Here is a 27,164-nt window from a genome sequence, read left to right as displayed (position 1 = left end):
TGATGTTGCTACACTGGCCAGGAGGCGTCTCTTACAACTGCTAGGCCCCGCGTTATTCGGCATAACTCTAGCTAGCGCCACGATGACTTTGGCCGCTTTCGTGCATGCGTATTTAACATGACTCTTGAAATTTAGTCGGTCGTCGATAATCACCCCAAGGTATTTCAGCTCACGTTTGGAGACGATAGTATGCGCCCCAACATTGATCTTCGCTTGCTTTACAACTCTGTGATTGCTGACCAACACCATTTCGGTTTTGTGATGTGCTATCTGCAACTTAGCCTCTTTCATCCAATTTTCCACTATCTTTATCACCTCTGTAGCCAGCATCTCGATTTCCTCACGAGTCTCGCCTGTCACCGTCAGGGAAATATCATCGGCGAAGCCGGTAATCTTCACTCCTGTAGGAAGCTTCAACCTCAGCACACCATCGTACATCCCGTTCCACAGCGTTGGACCCAAGATGGAGCCCTGAGGGACACCCGCTGTTATATTCAATGCCTTCTGTCTCTTCTCTGTGTCGTAAGTCAGAACCCTGTTTTGAAAGTAGCTTTTGAGGATCTGGCACACATAATTCGGTACCTTCATTCGGTGCAGTGCTTCGGCAATAGCTTCCCAACTGGCGCTGTTGAAAGCATTTTTCACGTCAATCGTTATTATAGCGCAGTATCGATCGCCGCGTCTATTCTGTTTTAAGGCTTTTCTGGCTGCTTCGGCAACTAACAGGATGGCATCCACCGTGGATTTATATTTCCGGAACCCGAACTGCGTCTTCGAGAGTCCGTTGTCACTTTCTGTGCACTTCGACAACCTGTTCAGAATTATCTTCTCCAGCAGTTTTCCGAGGGTATCCAGTAGACAGATGGGCCTATAGGAAGAGGGTTCCCCTGGCGGCTTTCCTGGTTTCGGCAACAGTACCAGTTTCTGCTTTTTCCAAATATCTGGAAAGCATCCTTCATCCAGACACTTTTGCATCGTTGCTCTGAAAAGATCTGGATACGCTTCAACCGCGGCTTTGAGGGCCACATTTGGGATTCCGTCGGGGCCAGGTGCTTTATTCACTTTCAGTTCTTTTGCCGCCGCCAGCAGCTCTTCTGTGGACACTTTCTCGACGTGTTCTTCATTTTCACTATATGGTGTTGCTGGCCAGCTCGTTGGATCATGCTGCGGGAAGAGCCCTTCTACAATATTCTTCAACCGCACCGGACAGCTTTCACTGGGTGTCGATGAACCTTTAATCTTTGCCATCACCACCCTATATGCATTGCCCCAAGGGTTCGCATCGGCATCGCGGCATAGTTCTCTGAAGCAGTTTATCTTACTACGTCTTATTTCATGTTTAAGGGCGGCTTTTTCTGTTTTGAGTTCTTCCCTGCGCTCTACTCTGTCGATAGCATTTCTGGCCCTTTGCATCCTCCTCCTGGCTCGGAGACAGTTCGACCGAAGGGAGTTAATCGCCTCGTTCCACCAATAAACTGGGCGACGTTCGCCTTTCGGTATTAGTTTTCGTGGCATGGTAACGTCACATGCTCTCACTACCAAATTTGTTAGTTCGCCGGCACTAAGACTGGTGACTGTTCGCTCCTCTCGGAGTGCTTCAATGAATAAATTCTTGTCGAATTTCTTCGACTTCCACCTGCGACCTTTTATTTTTATACTTCTTGTTTTAGATGAACTCTGACAGCGCACAGTGTAGCGGATTGCTTGATGGTCGCTGTGAGTGTAATCATCACATACTCTCCATTTTACTGCCAACATCGGACTGCAGAAGGTAACATCGATGATTGATTCTCGACCGTTTCTATGGAAAGTGCTGGTGTAGCCTTCGTTGACCAGTCTCACATTCAGCTTCGCCAGGGCTTCCAGTAGACTAAAACCCCTCGCGTTGGTAAATCTGCTCCCCCACTCCACTGCCCAGGCGTTGAAGTCTCCACCGATGACTATGGGACTCCGTCCGATGAGCTCTTCTGTTAGGTTATATAGCATCAGATCAAACTGTTCTATTGTCCATCTCGGGGGGGCATAGCAGCCACATACGAAGATTCCATTTGGCTATCACGAACCCTTCGTATGTATTGGATACCACTTCCTGGATGGGGTATCTTCCCATCGTCGATAGTGCAGCCATTCTAGCTTTATCGGTCAACCAGTTTCCGTTATCTGGGGGTACTTGATACGGCTCTGCTATGATCGCCACATCGCATTTGGTTTCTGATGCGGCTTGCGATAGCAATTGTTGCGCCGTGTCGCAGTGATTCAGGTTTATCTGGGTTACCTCCATTTGGTTATTGCTGACATCGCCCTTTTATAGACCGGGCATCTCGATCCCCCTTTGGCGTGGTCTTTTTCTTCCTCCGTCGTGCAGAGCATGCACCTTGGGGGCTTAGTACAATTCTTTGTCAAATGCCCCTTGTCGCCGCATCTTATACAGAGCTCCGATCTGTCAGGTCCTTTACAGTACTTTGCTTGGTGGCCAAAGTCCATGCACTTGAAACACCTAGATACTTGCTGGATAGCTCTCAGGGAACACACCGTCCATCCGACTTTCATCTTACCAACCTCCAATAGCTTGCTAGCTGCGGTTCTTGGCAGTCTTAAGGTTGCTATTTGAGTATTTCCAAATGCTTTCCTCAGCCTGATTGATATGGCGACTTCTCCCAGCTCAAACTGTTCATTCAGGGCTACTCTCAATTCGGTATCTGTAGTGATCTCATCCAGGTTTCTACATTCTACAACTGTTTCTTGGGACAGAGCTCTCACTTTCGCTGTTTCGCCCAAAGATTTCTCTTTTTATAAGTTGAGCTTCTAATCGTTGGGTCCTTCTTCAATTCGAACAGCAATTGTCCATTTTGAGTTCGCCTTACTTTGGCCACGTTTTCTCCGAGATTTTTCAGGGACGGATCCTCTTTAACTTTTCGCAAAATCTCAGCATATGTTGCAGCGCCCGCTGTAGCCACAATCAGAGCGTCCGGCTTTGGCCTCTCCAGCCTAGGCTTTAATTTTTTTTTCTTCTTCTCTTCTTTTTTCTTTCTTTCGATCTTTTTCCACTCATTTATCTCTTCGTTGTTCTGTTTGCTTTCACCATTAGCCACTTCGCTACCATCTTTCTGTTTCTTTGCTGCCCTTTTCTCTTCAGGAGTTAGTCTTTTCCTTTTCGCGGTTAACGGGGTACTGTCACTCATTGGTGTCGAGATCGCTTCTATCGGCTTACTCTGCACATTCTCTTTCAGTGCGTTCTCCGCCTTTTCAGCTTTTGCTCTCCAGAATTGTTGCTCGCGTTCGGCTGCTGCAAGCGCCGATTTGATTTTAATCGTCAAGGTCCTTATGACGGCGTGAACGTTACTGCGAGGCTTAATGTACTCGTAGAGTTCATCAGATGCCCTTTTGGCCTCACCCAGCTTAGTTTTCTCGTGTTGCAGGTTTGGCTGCTCTCCGATGTATTTATCGCTTGTGGATTTTGGTGCTGGTGGTTGGCTCAGCGGCGGAGATCTCATCACCTGTCCCCTTCTGGCAAAGATGCCTACCTCTTCGATTTCGCTCTCGATTTCTGTTGAATTTGTTTGGAAACTCATTTTTGTTGTTGGGTCCCAACTCCGGGCCACTATCTCCGCTCGTTGCACATAGTCGCTATCAGTGATCCCATGGTTATCTATGCAAGCAGTGAGGCCATGCAGGGGGTTGACACGGTCCTTCATGGGGACCGTGTTCAGAGCCAGATCAGCGCAAGTCAGGAATGTGACATCTGACGCCTAGTACCTAGTGCCTGAGCCTAGACGAGCATCGAACGTACCCGAAGACTTGCCAAGTTATTACCGGGACGGGGGCAACCGCGCTATTAGCCCACACGCCGTTTCAGGAAGGTGTCACCCTTCCTTACTCAGGGAACAGGATAGCACGATTGTCAGCCTTTAGCGTCGAAAGTAATTCTCATCCTTAACATGTCCGTTTTCCGTGTCGTACCAGTATGTCGTAATCAGGATCTTACTGGCGTCAACCCTGATGTGCTCGGCACTCCCTACGTTGCTCCTGTACACGGTATTTCCCCCGTGCAATCTCCATAGGCTTTACCGCGCCCTTACTCGCGTTGTCACCCGATTAGTCGCCTTCTACGACAGGGACAGGGACCAAGACCCGAAGTTCTATTCTAGGCCGGCAGCTCCACGGCAGCTGTTTGTATGTTTGTATGTTTGTATGTTTGTATGTTTGTTTTTTTTTTTTTTTTTTTTTTTTTTAAAGAGGTGAGGAACGCTCTACCAGCCTTACCTGGGAAGGGTTAACCCAGACGTCGAGTGGGGATCGCACCCACAAAAACCAAGCCCTCTACTCGTTGCCTTATTCCTCCTGGGACCACATCTAGGCGACTACTTCAGGGGGCGGCTGTGCTCATGCACTTCTCGAGTTTTCAACGCTAACTAGCGTTGTCCTTCCCTTTTTCTCAATATTTTTTTCTTTCCATTCGTTATTAATTCCACTGCGCTGATGTCCTCTTCGCAGGCATTTTGAATTTACCCGTCGAGACGTGAACCGATTAGGAATTGCCCTCCAACTTGACGCGCAACCCGTCACAGCCACCCTCGCGGGGTTTCTCACCTGTCGAGACGTGAACCGATTAGGAAGCGCCCTCCAACTTGACGCGCGCCCCGTCACAGTCACCCTCGCAGGATTTCTCTTCCCAACGGAGCGCCGATTAGGCAGTGCCCTCCAACCTGACGCGCACTCCGTCACAGCTACTCTCGTGGGGTATTCACCATTTTGATCGTGGCTTCATCCTTGATGCTCGTTCCTTCGAAATGTTCGCGGTGTTCCTCCATCCAGGCCACGATCAGGCGTTGTCAGGCAGGCCTTTTGCTGTTCTCCGCGGCAGTATCCGTTTACCTGTCGAGACGTGCACCGATTAGGAAGCGCCCTCCAACTTGACGCGCGCCCCGTCACAGTCACCCTCGCAGGATTTCTCTTCCCAGCGGAGAGCCGATTAGGTGGTGCCCTCCAACACAACGCGCACCCCGTCACAGCTACTCTCGTGAGGTACCATCTCTTGCAACAGCCGTCGCCGTTGTTCACCTTTCACCGTCGGACGTTGTCAGCACTTTGGTCAGCCCTCCACCTTCGCTGCAGCTCCGACATGATTTGTGTGATTGCACTGCTCACGGCATTCCAGATCATCTCGTCGCGACACATCTCCTCCACAATATTCTCGACATGAAGTGCAGGCAGCCCCTCGCGCCTTTCGGTGAACCTGGGACAGACAAAAACGACGTGCTCCGGTGTTTCCTCCATATCTCCACACTCCGGACAGAGGGGTGAAACTGCGTGCCCGAACCGGTGTAGATATTGCCTGAAACAGCCATGCCCAGACAGAAACTGCGTCAAGTAAAAGTTAACTTCACCGTGTTTCCTGTTCAACCAGGTCGAAAGTACCGGTATCAGCCTGTACGTCCATCTACCATTTTCTGCCGTATCCCATTCATACTGCCATTTGTCCAACGACTCCGCTCTCATCAATTTCCGGATACCTCTGCTTTCCCGTCGCTTGTAGCACTCGCTATCTTCCGCCAGAGTGATGCAGATGGGAATCATTCCGGCGATTACACACACAGCTTCTGTCGAAATGGTCCTATAAGCACTTACGACTCGCATGGCCATGAGTCGGAATGTGCTGTTCAGCTTCCTCCGATTTCGGTGGGTTTCCAGAGCCGCCAACCAGGCAGGGCCACCATACCTCAGTATCGACGAAGATACACTTGCCAAGAGACGCCTCTTGCTGCTGCTTGGGCCAAAGCTATTTGGCATGATCCTCGCCACCACGTTGATGGCCTTTGACGCCTTCCCACATGCATAGTCGACGTGCTGGTTGAAGTTCAGCCGGTCGTCGATCATGACTCCGAGGTACTTCACCGCCCGCTTCGAAACGATGGTATGTCCTCCGACCGATACCTCTGCCCGCAGCACTGCCTTACAATTGCTCACTAACAGCACCTCGGTTTTGTGATGTGCCATCTGGAGCTTTACGCTGTCCATCCAACTACCGATCATGTCTACAGCCTCAGTCGCCAACATTTCCACCTCCTGAAGCGTCTCGCCGATTACCGTTGTTACGATGTCGTCCGCGAAGCCCACGATCTCCACACCTCTGGGTAGCTTCAGCCTTAGAACACCGTCGTACATCGTGTTCCAAAGCGTAGGACCTAGGATGGAGCCTTGTGGAACTCCCGCCGAGATATTCTTCACTATCTGTCCCCTGTCTGTGTTGTATACCAGGATCCGATTCTGGAAATAACTCCTCAGTATCCTGTACAGGTAGCTAGGGACCTTCAATCTGTGTAGCGCCTCGGCGATGGCCTCCCAGCTGGCACTATTGAAGGTGTTCTTCACGTCAATCAAAATCACCGCGCAGTAACGGTCGCCTCTTCGTTTTTGTTTAAGCGAGACCTGAGCTTTCTCGATAACTGTCCGAATAGCGTCCACTGTCGACTTTCCTTTCCGGAACCCGAACTGCATTTTCGACAATCCGTGGTCATCCTCCGTGCATTTCACCAGTCTGTTGAGAATAACCCTTTCCAAGAGCTTTCCCAAAGTATCCAACAAACAAATAGGCCTATACGACGCTGGATCTCCAGGTGGCTTTCCTGGTTTCGGGAGCAGCACCAACTTTTGTATCTTCCATTCCGCAGGGAAGAGACCGTCATCCAGGCATTTCTGCAGCACCACCCTGAACATGTCGGGGAAAGCAAGGATCGCCGATTTCAGGGCCACATTGGGGATTCCGTCGGGGCCGGGTGCTTTTTTCAACTTTAGACCTTTTGCCACCGCGATGAGTTCTTCGTTGGTGACTTGTGCGTTCTCTGCTTCGTCCTCACCGTACAGTGTGGGTGGCCACGTCGGTGGGTCGTGCTGCGGAAAGAGTCCATTCACAATGACCTCGAGTTTTTCCGGACATAATTCCATGGGAGTCGTTGAACTACGGAATTTCGCCATCACGATTCGATATGCTTCACCCCAAGGATTTGCGTCGACGTCTCGACACAGCACAGTTCGATTTGCTCCTACGTATCTCTCGTTTCAAGGCGGCTCTGGTCGCTCGGAAAGACGCGCGGTGCTCCTCTCTCTCTACATCGGTTCGTGCCCTCTGGACTCTTCTTCTGGCTCGTAGACAGTTAGCGCGGAGGATGCTGAGTGTCTCGTTCCACCAGTAGGCTGGACGTCGTTCATTCGTCGGGTTCAGTCTTCTCGGCATCGCTGTATCGCATGCCCTCACCAATGTTCCTGTCAGCCCGTCGGCGCTCAGATTAAGAGTTCTGCTGTCTATGCGTAGTGCTTCGACGAAAAGCTCCTTGTCAAAAACCTTTGTCCTCCACTTCCGCTCAAAGGTTTTTGTATTCCGTACCGCTGCGGGATTCCGTTGGCCGACACTATACAGGATTGCCTGGTGGTCGCTGTGTGTGTATCCCTCCGACACTCTCCACTTCGTATTAGCCGCCAGTGATGGACTGCAGAAAGTTACATCGATGATGGATTCGCGGCCGTCCCTTCGAAAGGTGCTGCTAGTGCCTTCGTTCAGAAGTGTGACGTCTAGTTTTGCGAAGGCTTCTAGTAGGCTGTACCCCCTGGCGTTGATGCATCTGCTTCCCCACTCCTCAGCCCAGGCGTTGAAGTCTCCTCCGATGATGACTGGTTTGCGGCCGCTGACCTTATCCGTGAGTACGTCCAACATCTCGTGAAACTGCTCCGCTGACCATCTTGGGGGTGCATAGCAACTACACATGAAGATTCCGTTGATTTTGACGATCACGAAACCTTCCTGTGAGCTTTCCACCACTTCTTGGATGGGGTACCTTCCCATCACTAGTATTGCAGCCATCCCTGCTTTATCCACCACCCATTTTCCGTTATCGCGAGGAACTCGGTACGGTTCTGCGATCATTGCAACGTCGCATTTAGTTTCAGTTGTTGACTGCCACAACAATTGCTGTGCTATGTCGCAATGATTGAGGTTGAGCTGGGTAACCTCCATTACTGCGAACCCGCAATCGCCTTTTTGTACGCCGGACATTTGAAGCTACCTGTGACGTGGTCGTTTCCGTCCTCCTCCTTGCACAACATGCACCTCGGTTGCTTGGTGCAGTCTCTAGCAACGTGACCTTCCGTCCCGCACTTCCTGCACAATTTCGATCTGTCAGGACCACCGCAGTTTTTCGCCTGGTGACCGAAGCCCATGCATTGAAAGCATCTCTCCATTTGCTTGGCCATACGAGGGGGAGCTTTCATCGGGCACACGGACCACCCCACTTTTATTTTACCCTTCTCCACCAGTTTATTCGCAGCTTGTTTCGAGAGCCGTATCGAGGCCGTTTGTGTCCCACCGTATGCCTTTCTCAGCCGGATTGTCATTGGCACATCGCCAAGGTCACATTGTGACTGTAACGCAGTTCTCAATTCCTCAACAGTCGTGATCTCGTCCAGATACCGGCACTCGATGGTTGATTCCTGAGAGAGAGCTCTCACCTTCGCCTCCTCCCCTAGTGACTTCTCAATGAGTTGTTTGAAAGCGGAGCTCTTAACCGCTGGATCTTTTTTAAGCTCGAAGAGCATCTCGCCTTTCTGCGTGCGCCTAGTTTTCACGACGTTCTCGCCCAGTATCTGCAACTCCGGATCGTCTCTCACTTTCCGAAGGATAGCTGCATACGATACTCCTGCTGACACTTCAACGATCAAAGCATCGCCCTTGATTCGCTCCACTCGAGGTCCGAGTTTCTTCTTTTCCTGCTCAACTTTTTTCTTCTTCTCCTTCTGTTTTTTGCGTTTTTCTGCCTGGTTATCGACAGTACGCCATTCACTGCTTTCACCTCCTTTCGCGTTACTCAGATCGTTCTTGGCCTTTTTCAGCTCTTCTTCTTCTCCTGGGGTGTCCCTCCTTCGCTTGTCCGATCGTGTGTTCAGAGGACCCTTCGGCGTCTCAAGTATCTCGACGGGTTTCTCATTCGCCTCGAGCAGAGCCTTTTCAGCACCCTCTGCTCTCATCTGCAGCTCCTTATGCTCGCGTTCAGCAACCATGACGACCGATCTGATGCTCGTCACCAGATGTTTTATTTTTAAGTGGACATTGTTTTTGTCCTTTACGAACTCGTAAAGTTCGTTGACCTTTTTCCTAACGTCCGTGATGCTGAGCCTCCCAAGTTGCCCTTCTTGGGATGCGCTTGAGGTCAGCGTAAACAACTGGCTCTGTACGGAGCCAAGATCTCCTTGGAATGCTTGGGCGGCAAACACTTCTTGTGGTTTTGTGTTGCTTGTACTCGTTGTGGCTACTCGAGTGACAGGTGACCTCAGCATTCGTCCGCTTCTCGCGAACACATTCTCCTCTCCATCGTTTGTTGGTGTGTTATTGCAACTATTCATATTTTTCTGGGTCCCAACTTCGGGCCGCTATCTCCGCTCGTTGTACATAGTCGCTACCAGTGATCCCATGGTTATCTATGCAAGCAGTGAGGCCATGCAGGGGTTGACACGGTCCTTCATGGGGACCGTGTTCAGAGCCAGATCAGCGCAAGTCCAGATCAGCGCAAGTCAGGAATGTGACATCTGACGCCTAGTACCTAGTGCCTGGGCCTAGACGAGCATCGAACGTACCCGAAGACTTGCCAAGTTATTACCGGGACGGGGGCAACCGCACTATTAGCCCAAACGCCATTTCAGGACGGTGTCACCCTTCCTTACTCAGGGAACAGGATAGTACGACTGTCAGCCTTTAGCGTCGTGTTGAAATCGTTTCCGTATCGTGTCCGTTTTCTATGTCGTAACCAGTATGTCGTAATCAGGATCTTACTGGCGTCAATCCTGATGTGCTTGGCACTCCTTTCGTGGCTCCTGTACACGGTATTTCCCCCGTGCAATCTCCAATAGGCTTTACCGCGCCCTTACTCGCGTTGTCACCCGATTAGTCGCCTCATACGACAGGGACAGGGACCAAGACCCGAAGTGCTATTCTAGGCCGGCAACTCCACGGCCTATGTTTGTATGTTTGTATGTTTGTATGTTTGTATGTTTGTATGTTTGTATGTTTGTATGTTTGTATGTTTGTATGTTTGTATGTTTGTATGTTTGTATGTTTGTATGTTTGTATGTTTGTATGTTTGTATGTTTGTATGTTTGTATGTTTGTATGTTTGTATGTTTGTATGTTTGTATGTTTGTATGTTTGTATGTTTGTATGTTTGTATGTTTGTATGTTTGTATGTTTGTATGTTTGTATGTTTGTATGTTTGTATGTTTGTATGTTTGTATGTTTGTATGTTTGTATGTTTGTATGTTTGTATGTTTGTATGTTTGTATGTTTGTATGTTTGTATGTTTGTATGTTTGTATGTTTGTATGTTTGTATGTTTGTATGTTTGTATGTTTGTATGTTTGTATGTTTGTATGTTTGTATGTTTGTATGTTTGTATGTTTGTATGTTTGTATGTTTGTATGTTTGTATGTTTGTATGTTTGTATGTTTGTACAGATATAGTTCTATAAGCGCTCGCTACTCTCATCGCCATTATTCGGTATGTTCTAGTCAACAGCTTGCGATTTTGTTGGCATTCAAGCGCTGCTGTCCAAACTGGACCGCCATATCGGAGTATTGATGTTGCTACACTGGCCAGGAGGCGTCTCTTACAACTGCTAGGCCCCGCGTTATTCGGCATAACTCTAGCTAGCGCCACGATGACTTTGGCCGCTTTCGTGCATGCGTATTTAACATGACTCTTGAAATTTAGTCGGTCGTCGATAATCACCCCAAGGTATTTCAGCTCACGTTTGGAGACGATAGTATGCGCCCCAACATTGATCTTCGCTTGCTTTACAACTCTGTGATTGCTGACCAACACCATTTCGGTTTTGTGATGTGCTATCTGCAACTTAGCCTCTTTCATCCAATTTTCCACTATCTTTATCACCTCTGTAGCCAGCATCTCGATTTCCTCACGAGTCTCGCCTGTCACCGTCAGGGAAATATCATCGGCGAAGCCGGTAATCTTCACTCCTGTAGGAAGCTTCAACCTCAGCACACCATCGTACATCCCGTTCCACAGCGTTGGACCCAAGATGGAGCCCTGAGGGACACCCGCTGTTATATTCAATGCCTTCTGTCCCTTCTCTGTGTCATAAGTCAGAACCCTGTTTTGAAAGTAGCTTTTGAGGATCTGGCACACATAATTCGGTACCTTCATTCGGTGCAGTGCTTCGGCAATATCTTCCCAACTGGCGCTGTTGAAAGCATTTTTCACGTCAATCGTTATTATAGCGCAGTATCGATCGCCGCGTCTATTCTGTTTTAAGGCTTTTCTGGCTGCTTCGGCAACTAACAGGATGGCATCCACCGTGGATTTATATTTCCGGAACCCGAACTGCGTCTTCGAGAGTCCGTTGTCACTTTCTGTGCACTTCGACAACCTGTTCAGAATTATCTTCTCCAGCAGTTTTCCGAGGGTATCCAGTAGACAGATGGGCCTATAGGAAGAGGGTTCCCCTGGCGGCTTTCCTGGTTTCGGCAACAGTACCAGTTTCTGCTTCTTCCAAATATCTGGAAAGCATCCTTCATCCAGACACTTTTGCATCGTTGCTCTGAAAAGATCTGGATACGCTTCAACCGCGGCTTTGAGGGCCACATTTGGTATTCCGTCGGGGCCAGGTGCTTTATTCACTTTCAGTTCTTTTGCCGCCGCCAGCAGCTCTTCTGTGGACACTCTCTCGACGTGTTCTTCATTTTCACTATATGGGGTTGCTGGCCAGCTCGTTGGATCATGCTGCGGGAAGAGCCCTTCTACAATATTCTTCAACCGCACCGGACAGCTTTCACTGGGTGTCGATGAACCTTTAATCTTTGCCATCACCACCCTATATGCATTGCCCCAAGGGTTCGCATCGGCATCGCGGCATAGTTCTCTGAAGGTCTTATTTCATGTTTAAGGGCGGCTTTTTCTGTTTTGAGTTCTTCCCTGCGCTCTACTCTGTCGATAGCATTTCTGGCCCTTTGCATCCTCCTCCTGGCTCGGAGACAGTTCGACCGAAGGGAGTTAATCGCCTCGTTCCACCAATAAACTGGGCGACGTTCGCCTTTCGGTATTAGTTTTCGTGGCATGGTAACGTCACATGCTCTCACTACCAAATTTGTTAGTTCGCCGGCACTAAGACTGGTGACTGTTCGCTCCTCTCGGAGTGCTTCAATGAATAAATTCTTGTCGAATTTCTTCGACTTCCACCTGCGACCTTTTGTTTTTATACTTCTTGTTTTAGATGAACTCTGACAGCGCACAGTGTAGCGGATTGCTTGATGGTCGCTGTGAGTGTAATCATCACATACTCTCCAATTTACTGCCAACATCGGACTGCAGAAGGTAACATCGATGATTGATTCTCGACCGTTTCTATGGAAAGTACTGGTGTAGCCTTCGTTGACCAGTCTCACATTCAGCTTCGCCAGGGCTTCCAGTAGACTAAAACCCCTCGCGTTGGTAAATCTGCTCCCCCACTCCACTGCCCAGGCGTTGAAGTCTCCACCGATGACTATGGGACTCCGTCCGATGAGCTCTTCTGTTAGGTTATATAGCATCAGATCAAACTGTTCTATTGTCCATCTCGGGGGGGCATAGCAGCTACATACGAAGATTCCATTTATTTTGGCTATCACGAACCCTTCGTATGTATTGGATACCACTTCCTGGATGGGGTATCTTCCCATCGTCGATAGTGCAGCCATTCTAGCTTTATCGGTCAACCAGTTTCCGTTATCTGGGGGTACTTGATACGGCTCTGCTATGATCGCCACATCGCATTTGGTTTCTGATGCGGCTTGCGATAGCAATTGTTGCGCCGTGTCGCAGTGATTCAGGTTTATCTGGGTTACCTCCATTTGGTTATTGCTGCCATCGCCCTTTTATAGACCGGGCATCTCGATCCCCCTGTGGCGTGGTCTTTTTCTTCCTCCGTCGTGCAGAGCATGCACCTTGGGGGCTTAGTACAATTCTTTGCCAAATGCCCCTTGTCGCCGCATCTTATACAGAGCTCCGATCTGTCAGGTCCTTTACAGTACTTTGCTTGGTGGCCAAAGTCCATGCACTTGAAACACCTAGATACTTGCTGGATAGCTCTCAGGGAACACACCGTCCATCCGACTTTCATCTTACCAACCTCCAATAGCTTGCTAGCTGCGGTTCTTGGCAGTCTTAAGGTTGCTATTTGAGTATTTCCAAATGCTTTCCTCAGCCTGATTGATATGGCGACTTCTCCCAGCTCAAACTGTTCATTCAGGGCTACTCTCAATTCGGTATCTGTAGTGATCTCATCCAGGTTTCTACATTCTACAACTGTTTCTTGGGACAGAGCTCTCACTTTCGCTGTTTCGCCCAAAGATTTCTCGACAAGCTGTTTATAAGTTGAGCTTCTAATCGTTGGGTCCTTCTTCAATTCGAACAGCAATTGTCCATTTTGAGTTCGCCTTACTTTGGCCACGTTTTCTCCGAGATTTTTCAGGGACGGATCCTCTTTAACTTTTCGCAAAATCTCAGCATATGTTGCAGCGCCCGCTGTAGCCACAATCAGAGCGTCCGGCTTTGGCCTCTCCAGCCTAGGCTTTAATTTTTCTTTCTTCTTCTCTTCTTTTTTCTTTCTTTCGATCTTTTTCCACTCATTTATCTCTTCGTTGTTCTGTTTGCTTTCACCATTAGCCACTTCGCTACCATCTTTCTGTTTCTTTGCTGCCCTTTTCTCTTCAGGAGTTAGTCTTTTCCTTTTCGCGGTTAACGGGGTACTGTCACTCATTGGTGTCGAGATCGCTTCTATCGGCTTACTCTGCACATTCTCTTTCAGTGCGTTCTCCGCCTTTTCAGCTTTTGCTCTCCAGAATTGTTGCTCGCGTTCGGCTGCTGCAAGCGCCGATTTGATTTTAATCGTCAAGGTCCTTATGACGGCGTGAACGTTACTGCGAGGCTTAATGTACTCGTAGAGTTCATCAGATGCCCTTTTGGCCTCACCCAGCTTAGTTTTCTCGTGTTGCAGGTTTGGCTGCTCTCCGATGTATTTATCGCTTGTGGATTTTGGTGCTGGTGGTTGGCTCAGCGGCGGAGATCTCATCACCTGTCCCCTTCTGGCAAAGATGCCTACCTCTTCGATTTCGCTCTCGATTTCTGTTGAATTTGTTTGGAAACTCATTTTTGTTGTTGGGTCCCAACTCCGGGCCGCTATCTCCGCTCGTTGCACATAGTCGCTATCAGTGATCCCATGGTTATCTATGCAAGCAGTGAGGCCATGCAGGGGGTTGACACGGTCCTTCATGGGGACCGTGTTCAGAGCCAGATCAGCGCAAGTCAGGAATGTGACATCTGACGCCTAGTACCTAGTGCCTGAGCCTAGACGAGCATCGAACGTACCCGAAGACTTGCCAAGTTATTACCGGGACGGGGGCAACCACGCTATTAGCCCACACGCCGTTTCAGGAAGGTGTCACCCTTCCTTACTCAGGGAACAGGATAGCACGATTGTCAGCCTTTAGCGTCGAAAGTATTTCTCATCCTTAACATATCCGTTTTCCGTGTCGTACCAGTATGTCGTAATCAGGATCTTACTGGCGTCAACCCTGATGTGCTCGGCACTCCCTACGTTGCTCCTGTACACGGTATTTCCCCCGTGCAATCTCCATAGGCTTTACCGCGCCCTTACTCGCGTTGTCACCCGATTAGTCGCCTTCTACGACAGGGACAGGGACCAAGACCCGAAGTGCTATTCTAGGCCGGCAGCTCCACGGCAGCTGTTTGTATGTTTGTATGTTTGTATGTTTGTATGTTTGTATGTTTGTATGTTTGTATGTTTGTATGTTTGTATGTTTGTATGTTTGTATGTTTGTATGTTTGTATGTTTGTATGTTTGTATGTTTGTATGTTTGTATGTTTGTATGTTTGTATGTTTGTATGTTTGTATGTTTGTATGTTTGTATGTTTGTATGTTTGTATGTTTGTATGTTTGTATGTTTGTATGTTTGTATGTTTGTATGTTTGTATGTTTGTATGTTTGTATGTTTGTATGTTTGTATGTTTGTATGTTTGTATGTTTGTATGTTTGTATGTTTGTATGTTTGTATGTTTGTATGTTTGTATGTTTGTATGTTTGTATGTTTGTATGTTTGTATGTGTGTATGTTTGTATGTTTGTATGTTTGTATGTTTGTATGTTTGTATGTTTGTATGTTTGTATGTTTGTATGTTTGTATGTTTGTATGTTTGTATGTTTGTATGTTTGTATGTTTGTATGTTTGTATGTTTGTATGTTTGTATGTTTGTATGTTTGTATGTTTGTATGTTTGTATGTTTGTATGTTTGTATGTTTGTATGTTTGTATGTTTGTATGTTTGTATGTTTGTATGTTTGTATGTTTGTATGTTTGTATGTTTGTATGTTTGTATGTTTGTATGTTTGTATGTTTGTATGTTTGTATGTTTGTATGTTTGTATGTTTGTATGTTTGTATGTTTGTATGTTTGTATGTTTGTATGTTTGTATGTTTGTATGTTTGTATGTTTGTATGTTTGTATGTTTGTATGTTTGTATGTTTGTATGTTTGTATGTTTGTATGTTTGTATGTTTGTATGTTTGTATGTTTGTATGTTTGTATGTTTGTATGTTTGTATGTTTGTATGTTTGTATGTTTGTATGTTTGTATGTTTGTATGTTTGTATGTTTGTATGTTTGTATGTTTGTATGTTTGTATGTTTGTATGTTTGTATGTTTGTATGTTTGTATGTTTGTATGTTTGTATGTTTGTATGTTTGTATGTTTGTATGTTTGTATGTTTGTATGTTTGTGTGTTTGTATGTTTGTATGTTTGTATGTTTGTATGTTTGTATGTTTGTATGTTTGTATGTTTGTATGTTTGTATGTTTGTATGTTTGTATGTTTGTATGTTTGTATGTTTGTATGTTTGTATGTTTGTATGTTTGTATGTTTGTATGTTTGTATGTTTGTATGTTTGTATGTTTGTATGTTTGTATGTTTGTATGTTTGTATGTTTGTATGTTTGTATGTTTGTATGTTTGTATGTTTGTTTGTTTGTATGTTTGGCAGACTTATCTCACTTCTTAACTAGGCGAACCTAGCCAGAATTTTCACCTGCCCCCGGGCTTCTGAATGCCAAAGGGGGACTAGGCTCTGCGGAATGCACGTATCTGCATGCTCGTGCTGTTTTAGTCCTGACCGAGGAATTGTCGGACAATCGCGCAGGTGCTAAGGATGACCGACTTTTGGATGCCGGCCAATTCCTTCTCGATGTTCAACACCTTTAGCGCTTCCAGAAGTGTCTTCGGGATAATTCCAGTTCCAGAGAGAACGACTGGAACAATTCTTGGGACCTCCCTTAGCCCCCACAGTTCCTTGAGCTCCACGGCCAATGGTCGGTACTTGCAGATTTTGCGACCGTGGGTCTCCTCCAGATTCTGGTTCAGTGGAATAGCGACATCGATGATGGTGACTTTGCGGTCGCTCTTGTCGTAAACCATTATATCTGGGCGGTTGTGGTGGATCGAGAGGTCGGTCAGAACAGTGCGATCCCAGTACAGCTTGAAACGGTCATTTTCCAGGACAGGTGCAGGCAGGTACCGGTAGTTTGGTACGTTGTCTTCCAGTAGAGCACATTGGAGCGCCAGTTGTCGATGAACAATACGGGCCACGTTGTTGTGGCGCTCGGTGTAGGCTGCGTTGGCCAAAACGGGACAGCCTCCCATAATGTGCTCTATGTTTTCACCTGGTTGATGGCACATCCGGCAAATGTCATCAACGTCTTGATGCCAGACGTACCGCCTGCAGTTTCTCGTCGGCATTATCCTGTCCTGGATGGCTATCATGTCGGCTTCTACTACTGAAGAGAGTTCACCACGCGTTAGCCACAGATTAGATGCGGCCTTGTCGACGTGTGGCCGGTCCAGTTGATGGGGGTGGGCACCATGCACTGCCTTCTGCTTCCAAGCTGCAATCTTCTCCTCCACTGTCTGCAGATTGCAGTTGAGTTGGTACTCCGCTTGCGCCAAGTGCAGAGCGCTGTATCCTCTGTCGGCGGCGCAGACAGCCCGGTATAGCGCGTTTTGGTTGGCGCGTTCTGCGAAGTACTCGCGCAGTTGTCGTACCTGGGCAACACACAGTGCAGAAATGTCGACGATTCCAAGTCCCCCTTCTTTGCGTGGTAGTGAAACTCTCTCCAGTGCCGATTGAGGATGGTGCATTCCGGCCTCTTTGAATGCTTTCCTCATCCTCCTCTCAAGGTCCTCTAGGTTAGTTTTGCTCCATTTGACTACACCAAAACTGAAGGTCAGCAGGGGAACCGCGAATGTGTTGATCGCGCGTACCTTGTTCCCCGCGTTGAGGAAAGTCCTCAGGACACAGTTCACTCGACTCAAGAACTTGTCTCGCAGCTCCGTCTTGATGTCGGAGTGGCGAATCCCGGTGAGCTGTCGGAATCCAAGATATTTATAGGATTCGCCACGAACCATGTCTCTTATAAACTCGCCGTCATAGACCTCGTAGCCTCCGGATTCGGTAAGTTGTCCTTTCAGCAGGTGGACACAGCGACACTTGTCGAGGCCGAACTCCATACAGATGTCCCTGCTTATGTCTTCGACAACCCGGATAGCTACACCTAGACGCTGACGTGAATCAGCGTAGACCTTGAGATCGTCCATGTAAAAGGTATGGGTCACTTCTTCGTGGGCGCAGTCGCCATACCTTATTTTATAGCCATGACCGTTTCTATTGAGCGTCCTACTGAGGGGGTTCAGTGCCAGACAAAACCAAAGCGGGCTGAAAGAGTCGCCTTGGAATATCCCCCTCTTTATCTGCAGCGTTCTAGACTGCAACACATTTTCCCCATCACTAAGGTGCAGAGACGTGCTCCACTGCCTCATCGCATGCTGCAGGAACCTAACGACGACGGGATCAATTTTGTAGAGCTCCAATACCCGGACGAGAAACGAGTGAGGTATGGAGTCATAAGCCTTCCTGTAATCGATATAGGCCATGCTTAGGTTCCGCTGATTATAAACCGCCTGGCCGACTATGGTTGCGTCGATGATGGCCTGGTCTTTGCAGCCATGCGTATTTTTTCTGCATCCTTTCTGCTCTTCTGCGATGATATGGTGTTGTTCGCAGTGGGCAGAAACTTTGGCGGTTATGATGCTGCTTAATATCTTGTACAGACTCGATAGGCACGTTATCGGCCTGTACTTTGATGGGTTCAATGTGTTGCTGTCTTTCGGGAGGAGGAATGTGACGCCACGGGTGGCGAATTCAGGGAGGTTGTGTGGGTCACGTAGCACCTTGTTGAAGCACTCAGCTATCTTTTGATGTGCGACGGTCAGCTTCTTGTGCCAGAAGTTCTGAACACCATCGGGGCCCGGTGCTGCCCAGTTCCTCAGGTACCGCGAGGCTTCGCGGACATCGTTCTCTTCGACGATGATAGCTGGCATCTCTCCAATTTCACCACAACTCTCCTCCTCCCGTCTTAACCACATTTGCCCGTCGCGATGTTGTACTGGGGTCTCCCAAATACCAGCCCAGAAGTTCGTCACATCGCTAATATCTGGCAAACCTTCGCGGTAGTCGGGCTTCTCGTCGCTAATGTGGTCGTAGAAGCACCAGTAATGTATGTTTGTTTTTTTTTTTTTTTTTTTTTATAGAGGTGAGGAACGCTCTTCCAGCCTTATCTGGGAAGGGATAACCCAGACGTCGAGTGGGGATCGCACCCACAAAAACCAAGCCCTCTACTCGTAGCCTTATTCCCCCCGGGACCACATCTAGGCGACTACTTCAGGGGGCGGCTGTGCTCATGCACTTCACGAGTTTTCAACGCTAACTAGCGTTGATCCTTCCCTTTTTCTCTATACATCTCATTTACGTTTCCGTTGTACTCCGCCACGCACATCCGCAGCACAGGCTTCCTTTTACCCGTCGAGACGTGTACCGATTGGGAATTGCCCTCCAACTTGACGCGCAACCCGTCACAGTCACCCTCGCGGGGTTTCTCACCTGTCGAGACGTGAACCGATTAGGAAGCGCCCTCCATCTTGACGCGCGCCCCGTCACAGCCACCCTCGCAGGATTTCTCTTCCCAACGGAGCGCCGATTAGGCAGTGCCCTCCAACATAACGCGCACTCCGTCACAGCAACTCTCGTGGGGGTACCCACCGATTTGATGATGCTCTCCTAGGCTCTCGCTCCGCCGAAACGACCCTCGCAATGTTCCTCTCTCAATCCACCAACAGGCATTGCCAGCATTTTCTTGACCCTGCTCTCCAGATTCCGCTTATCCGTCGAGACGTGTACCGATTAGGAATTGCCCTCCAGCTTGACGCGCAACCCGTCACAGTCACCCTCGCGGGGTTTCTCACCTGTCGAGACGTGAACCGATTAGGAAGCGCCCTCCAACTTGACGCGCGCCCCGTCACAGCCACCCTCGCAGGATTTCTCTTCCCAACGGAGCGCCGATTAGGCAGTGCCCTCCAACATAACGCGCACTCCGTCACAACGACTCTCGTGGGGTACTACACTTTGCAACAGCCCTCGCATTTGTTCCTCTTCTATGGTCAGGGGTTATTACTACGCTGGTCGGCCCTCCACTTCCGCTGTAGCTCGGACATGATGTGTATGATTACACTGTTCACAGCGTTCCAGGTGCCCTCGTCGCGACACATTTTCTCTACTATGTTCCCGGCATGAAGGGCAGGCAGCCCCTCGCGTCTTGCGGTGAACCTGGGACACACAAATACCACGTGTTCTGGTGTTTCCTCCACATCTTCACACTCCGGACAGAGTGGCGACGTTGCGTGCCCGAACCGGTGCAAATATTGCCTGAAGCAGCCATGTCCAGACAGGAACTGTGTCAGATGAAAATTCACCTCCCCGTGGTTCCTGTTCAGCCAGGTCGATAGTACCGGTATGAGCCCATACGTCCACCTGCCTTTCTCCGCCGTGTCCCATTCCTGCTGCCACTTCAAGAGTGATTCTACTCTCGCTGTTTTCCGGATACCCCTGATTTCCTTTCGTCTGTAGCACTCTCTGTCTTCCGCCAGAGTGATGCCAATAGGGATCATGCCGGCGATAACGCAGACTGCCTCCAACGAGATCGTCCTATACGCGCTCGCAACTCTCATCGCCATGAGCCGAAACGTACGGTCCAGTTTTCTACGATTCCGGTGGGTTTCGAGAGCCGCCGACCAGGCTGGTGCTCCGTACCGCAGTATGGACGAGGATACAGCAGCCAGGAGACGCCTTTTGCTACTGCAAGGTCCTGCGTTATTCGGCATTATTCTCGCTATCGCGCTAATGGACTTCTCTGCTTTCTCGCAGACGTAGTCGACGTGGTTGTTGAAATTCAGCCGGTCGTCGATCATAACTCCCAAGTATTTCAACCTACGCTTAGAAGTTATCACGTGTTCCCCGACTGTGATTTCCGCTCGCTGCACGGCTTTGCAGTTACTCACCAACAATACTTCCGTTTTATTATGAGCAATCTGCAGTTTCGCTGCTTGCATCCAGTTCTCTACTGAGACGATGGACTCGATTGCAAGCATCTTCACCTCTTCGAGTGTCTCGCCTGCCACTGTGAGAGCGATATCATCCGCGAAGCCCACGATCTCCACGCCTTTGGGAAGCTTCAGATTCAGTACTCCGTTATACATTACGTTCCAGAGCGTTGGGCCCAGGATAGAGCCTTGTGGTACTCCGGCCGTTATATTCAACGTTGTCTGCCCCGTGCTCGTCTCGTAGACTAGGACGCGGTTCTGGAAGTAGCTTCCTAGAATTCTGCACAGGTACCCAGGAACCTTCATACGGTGTAGGGACTCGGCAATGGCTTCCCAGCTAGCGCTGTTGAAAGCATTCCTCACGTCGATCGTTACTATAGCACAATGTCGGTCGCCCCTCCGCTTTTGCTGTGACGCCTTCTCTGCCTTTTCAACCACTGTCCGGATAGCATCAACGGTGGACCTACCTTTCCGGAATCCAAACTGCATCTTTGACAGACCATGGTCACTCTCCGTACATTTCGTCAGTCTGTTGAGGATAATCCTTTCCAAGAGTTTCCCAAGAGTATCCAGCAGGCATATAGGCCTATAGGATGTTGGTACCCCCGGGGGCTTTCCTGGTTTTGGCAGCAACACTAACTTTTGGATCTTCCATTTCTTAGGAAAGTGACCATCATCCAAGCATTTCTGTAGCACTATCCTGAAAATGTCCGGGAACGCCTGAATCGCCGTTTTCAAGGCCGCGTTGGGGATTCCGTCGGGGCCGGGCGCTTTGTTTACCTGCAGTCTCTTCGCCACTGCTACCAGTTCTTCACTGGAAACTTGAGAACGTTCGGTAGCTATTTCGGCGTACGGTGTCGGTGGCCATATCGTAGGATCATGCATCGGAAATAAACCCTCCACAATGACCTTCAGCTTCTCGGGACACGATTCGACGGGCGTCACAGGTCCTCTGATCATCGCCATCACGACTCGATACGCGTTGCCCCATGGGTTGGCATCTGCATCTCGACACAGCTCCTTGAAACAGTTCGCTTTGCTCAGTGTAATTCCCCGTTTCAAGGCGGCTCTAGCTGCTCGGTACACCGTATTTCGTTCCTCTCTATCAGCGCTATTTCGTGCTCTCTGAACGCGTCTTCTGGCTTGAAGACAGCTAGCGCGAAGGTTGCGAAGAGAGTCGTTCCACCAGTAAGCTGGGCGTCTTCCATTTTTTGGTACAACTTTCCTCGGCATGGTAGTGTCGCATGCTCTCACCAGTAGATCTGTCAACTTTTCTGCGTTCCAATCTGAAGCTCCGCCAGCTAGACGAAGTGCTTCGACGAAAAGGTCATTGTCGGAAGCATTCGTCTTCCACTTCCGCTCACCGCTTGTTGTCCTCCGAACTAGCACGTGGTTTCGTTGACCGATTCTGTACCGGATCGCCTGGTGATCACTGTGCGTATACGACTCGCACACTTTCCACTCCGTACTCGCCAACAGCGACGGACTGCAAAAAGTAACGTCGATGATGGATTCGCGCCCATCTTTCCGGAAAGTGCTAGTGGTACCTTCGTTTAGTAACGTTACTTCCAGCTTTGCTAGAGCTTCCAGTAGACTGTACCCTCTGATGTTGGTGCATCTACTTCCCCACTCCACCGCCCACGCGTTGAAGTCGCCTCCAATGACGATCGGTGTTCTACCGATTAGTTCCTCGGTCATTGCGTCTAGCATCTGGTGGAATTGCTCAGTTGTCCATCTCGGGGGTGCGTAGCAACTACACATGAAGATTCCATTAATTTTGGCGATTACGAAACCTTCATGTGAACCTCCAACCACTTCCTGGATAGGATATCTGCCCATCACCTGTATTGCAGCAATCCCTAAGCTATCCGTCGCCCAGCTGCCATTATCACGGGGTACTCGGTACGGCTCCGCTATGATTGCAACATCGCATTTTGTCTCTGTTGTCGACTGCCACAACAGTTGCTGAGCTGTGTTGCAATGGTTCAGATTGATCTGAATTATCTCCGTTACTGCGATTCTGCTAACGCCTTCTTATACGAGGGACACTTGAAGCTTCCTGTCGCATGGTCGCTGCCGTTCTCTGGTTTGCAGAGCAAGCATTTCGGTTGCTTCGTGCAGTCTCTCGCAACATGCCCTTTCTCACCGCATCTCCTGCACAGTTCAGACCTGTCGGGGCCTGTGCAGCTTCTTGCCTGATGTCCAAAGCCCATGCACTGGAAGCATCTCTCCATCCGCTTGGCCACCCGGGGCACCATCTTCAGCGAGCAAACCGACCAGCCAACTTTTATTTTGGTCGTTTCTACCATCTTATTGGCTGCGACTGTTGAGAGCCGTATCGACGCCGTCTGCGTGCCACCATACGCCTTCCTCATACGGATCGTCATTGGTGTATTGTCCAGCTTACACTGTTCTATTAACTCGCGCCTTAACTCCTCGTCTGTCGTGATTTCGTCGAGATTTCTGCATTCGACTACTGATTCCTGGGATAGAGCCCTCACCTTCGCCTCCTCACCGAGCGACTTCGCAACCAGTTCCTTGAAGGCTGAACTTTTGACCGCCGGATCCCTCTTGAGCTCGAAGAGCATCTCTCCTTTCTGGGTGCGCCTGGTTTTCACCACATTCTCTCCCAGTTCTTTCAACTCCGGATCGTCTCTCACTTTCCGCAGGAGTGATGCGTAAGTCACTCCTTCCTTCACCTCGACGATCAGAGCATCTCCCTTACTTCGCTCTCGTCTGGGCCTGGTTTTTTTTGTCTCCTGCACACCTTTCTTCTTTTCTTCTTTCTTCTTCCGTTTCTCCGTCTGTTTTTCGACAGTTCGTTTGTATGTTTGTATGTTTGTATGTTTGTATGTTTGTATGTTTGTATGGTTGTATGTATTATTTCATATTTTCTCAAAACCCTATTAATATGGTTTTCCAAAAACCCCATCAATATGGGTATCAGATGAAAGGGTTTGACTAGTAGAACACAGTTATTCATGAGGAATGCAAATCAAAAATGGCCGCCACCACAAAATGGCGGATCACATGTTTTCTTAAAACCCCATCAATATTGGTATCAAATGAAAGGGATTGACCAGTACAGTGATACACATTTGTTTAGCCGCACTTGAAAAAAAATTTAAACACTTACAGAACAACTAGGTATGTTCTTTTTATAGGGATACTTATATGCTGTAGTGGTAGTATATTTAAGTCACTTTTATTGAAAGGACGTGCGTCACATACGTCTAGCCGCAGGGCATAAAAATCGAGTTTTCGCATAATCACCGAGCCTTTATCTGTGTTTTTTTGAAAAGATACTAGGGCATGTTCAATGTACAAGAAAATATTAGATGTGCAACGTAAGAAGTTGGTCAGCTTGGTGATTTACACAGAATTTAAAGGAATGGCGAAAGGTATTCTATTGACGGAAGAGGGGCGGAAAATAATAAAGATATTCAGCGAAAAAAAATTTTCTAATCGCTCGATCGTAACAAAAATTGGTCGATCTGAGAAAGTGGTACGGAATTTCTTTAAATAGTGCTAGAAATATGGGATATAACGACCAACAAATGGGAACACCAAAGTTACTTTGCGTCTTAAAGGTCGAATAAGACACGAAGCTTAGAGGCGAATGAACTGCAAAGTTTAAAGCCTCTTAAAAACAAAGAAAGAAGAAGAAGACACGAAGCAACCAGGAAACGATGTCCTGCTCATACATTAAGGCAGAATCGGTTGTTCCAGTAATGAAGAGGCATATTGCGCACATCTTGAATGAATCACCAAACATCATGTGGGAGAAACCTCAAGGGAAGCCGAATCTAATTTTCACCCGGCAATACATGGAATGGAGAAATGTTGTATTTTCCGGCGGAAAAAGTTCAATTTGGATGGTCCGGTCTGTTACAGTTGCTATTGGTACAATTTAAGTCAACGGCATGCCGTGAGATCGAAGCGAAACTTTGAGGCGGAAGTTTGACAGTGTGGGGAGTTTCCAAGCTTTTATTTGTTTCATTTTCACCCAAATGAACTCCGAAAAGTATCTTCAATTATATTAAGAATAAAGCGTTTTTTCTGCAGGGTTATGCATAGATCCACGTTTCCAAGCATTCGAAGGCATGGTTTGCCGAGAAGGACATTCCGCTTCTTGAATGACCTGCTGGCAGTCGATTGCAATCCCATAGAGAACCTATGGAGAATCTTGGCCGAGTTGGTCTATGCAAACGGATGACAATTTGACGACATTTCCAGTCTCAAGGCAGTAATTCAGGAATGTTGGGCTATAATGAATATGGCAACATTTTAAAAGCTGTCTAACTCGATGCCAAATCGAGTTTTCAAAGTGATCCGAAATGAAGGTGGACAAACTAAATATTAGCTACCGATTGGATTTGAAATTTGCTGCACAAATTTTCTTTTATTGAAATTTTAGGATGCGACTAAGCGAATGTCTACCCAGATTCCACATATTTGAATTACTTAGAAAACAAAAAGTGAATTTATACTTTATTTTTAGAATGAATTCGATGAAAATAAACAATAATCGTCTTTTATGAGCAAAACTGTACAAAGAATTGACTTATTGTTTAAAATTTTGAGGAAAAATAGGGTGCGGCTAAACGAATGTCTACCACTGTAGAACACAGTTATTTATGAAAAACGCAAATCTAAAATGGCCGGCATCGCAAAATGGAGGATTAAATATTCTCTCTAGACCCCATCAATATGGATATCAAATGAAAGGACTTGATTAGTAGAACGCAGTTATATATATATATATATATATATATATATATATATATATATATATATATATATATATATATATATATATATATATATATATATATATATATATATATATATATATATATATATATATATATATATATATATATATATATATATATATATATATATATATATATATATATATATATATATATATATATATATACATATATAATCTCGAAACCCTCATCAATATGGGTGTCAAAAACCGATTGGACAACTTCGTAGTCTTCAATCCACACTGTAGCTTGCTGTGGTTTTTCATCTGGAGTATTTTTAAACTACGAAATTCCACCAAAAGCCCCTCGTTGTGTGGGTAATCTGTGCCGCCGAACCCGAACCATTCTCCCCGCTGGTTATTGGTCACCTATCCCAACGTTGCTACTTGGCTGATGCCACTTACTCTTTCGTTGCGTTGTAGTTCGGGAAGGTATTCCCAATTCCAGCAATCGCAAAAGTTCCTTTTAAGTTCATGTAGGTACCTATAGCATATCTCGTAGCTATTCCCAACTGCAGGGGTGTATTCTACGAAGTATGGCTATTAAATAACGAGACTGCGCGCCTGCAGGGCTCCCTAGAGGGGTGGGGGGGAAAAACGAATAGTGCGTTCGGTAGCTTGAAGTATCTGCTATAAACGTACGAAAACACGTTTTTGTCACTATAGTAGTTTGCGAGCAGTAGTGGTTTGAATGGAACGTGGTTTGTAGTGCGCGTCGGAAATCATGTGTGACGAAAAACACGAACAACAACGCACCTGCCCATAACGCGTTGTCGGTGAAGCAATTTTTAGCCGATAAGGGCATTCCAGTGCTCGAACATGCCCCGTACTCGCCAGATCTGGCCCCATGCGACTTTTTTCTATTCCCCAAGATCAAATCCTTGTTGAAAGGTACCCGATTTCAGTCCGTAGAAGAGGCGAAGGAAAAAGTGACGCGGCTTTTGAACGCCATCACAAAAGAAGAGTTTCAGCACTGCTTCGAACAATGGAAAACACGTATGGAAAGGTGTGTGAGGAGCCAAGGGGAGTATATTAAAGGGGAGCATATCATTGTACCGTAATTTTTGAAATATAACCCTTTTTCGTAATTAGTCTCGTTATTCAATAGCCATACCTTGTATATGGTTCTCCCTATCGTCATTTGAATAGTATTGTTTATAGTGATTCTGGTCGAGTTTCTTCCAGAATTTTCGCTAAAGAAATTGAGCTTTGAATATTATAGCAATATTTTTCTGTTGAACTAAGCACTATAGTCATTTCGATGTGATTGTTTGGTTATATTTGCCTTTGCTAAAAAGTAAGTGGATTATAATTAGGTAAATAACAATGAATAACTAATTTCAATTCTGATAATTTTCACTTCTTTCGTAGGAAATTTGCCGTGTTTTACATTTAGTGTTTAGATAGCGATTGTGATTTCCGTTTTTGTTCGTGGCGCTGTGCAGGTTTTTTTTTACCTAAACAGAGCGTTATTAAAAACCTTTAATGTGTTTGTTTTTTAGTTAGCTGATACATCATTTTTTTTTAACATTTTTACTCGGGTACACCTCATCTAGACTAAACTGTAGATCCAGATCCAGTTTCGTTCATCCACACCTAGCTTCGAGTTCTGATAGGAATCAATATTAATTTTGTCCAAGTTATACTTTCAATCATCGAAACCATGTTAGCGAAAAATTCCATTCAAGTTTCAATTTTTCAAGCTGACATTTATTTTGAAGGAGCGGACAGATTATAAGCTTCTCAAATTGGGAAATTCACCAGCGTTGTTGCGTAAGCATTTTGTCGAATCTTTCGTACGCTGTGCGTTCAATTTCCTGAATTTAGTAGCAATTGATTAAACGCCAATTTCAGTGAGA

The sequence above is a fragment of the Toxorhynchites rutilus genome, chromosome 2 (genome assembly GCF_029784135.1).
Source record: "Toxorhynchites rutilus septentrionalis strain SRP chromosome 2, ASM2978413v1, whole genome shotgun sequence".
Lineage (NCBI taxonomy): Eukaryota > Metazoa > Arthropoda > Insecta > Diptera > Culicidae > Toxorhynchites > Toxorhynchites rutilus.
This window is presented reverse-complemented; position numbering follows the sequence as displayed.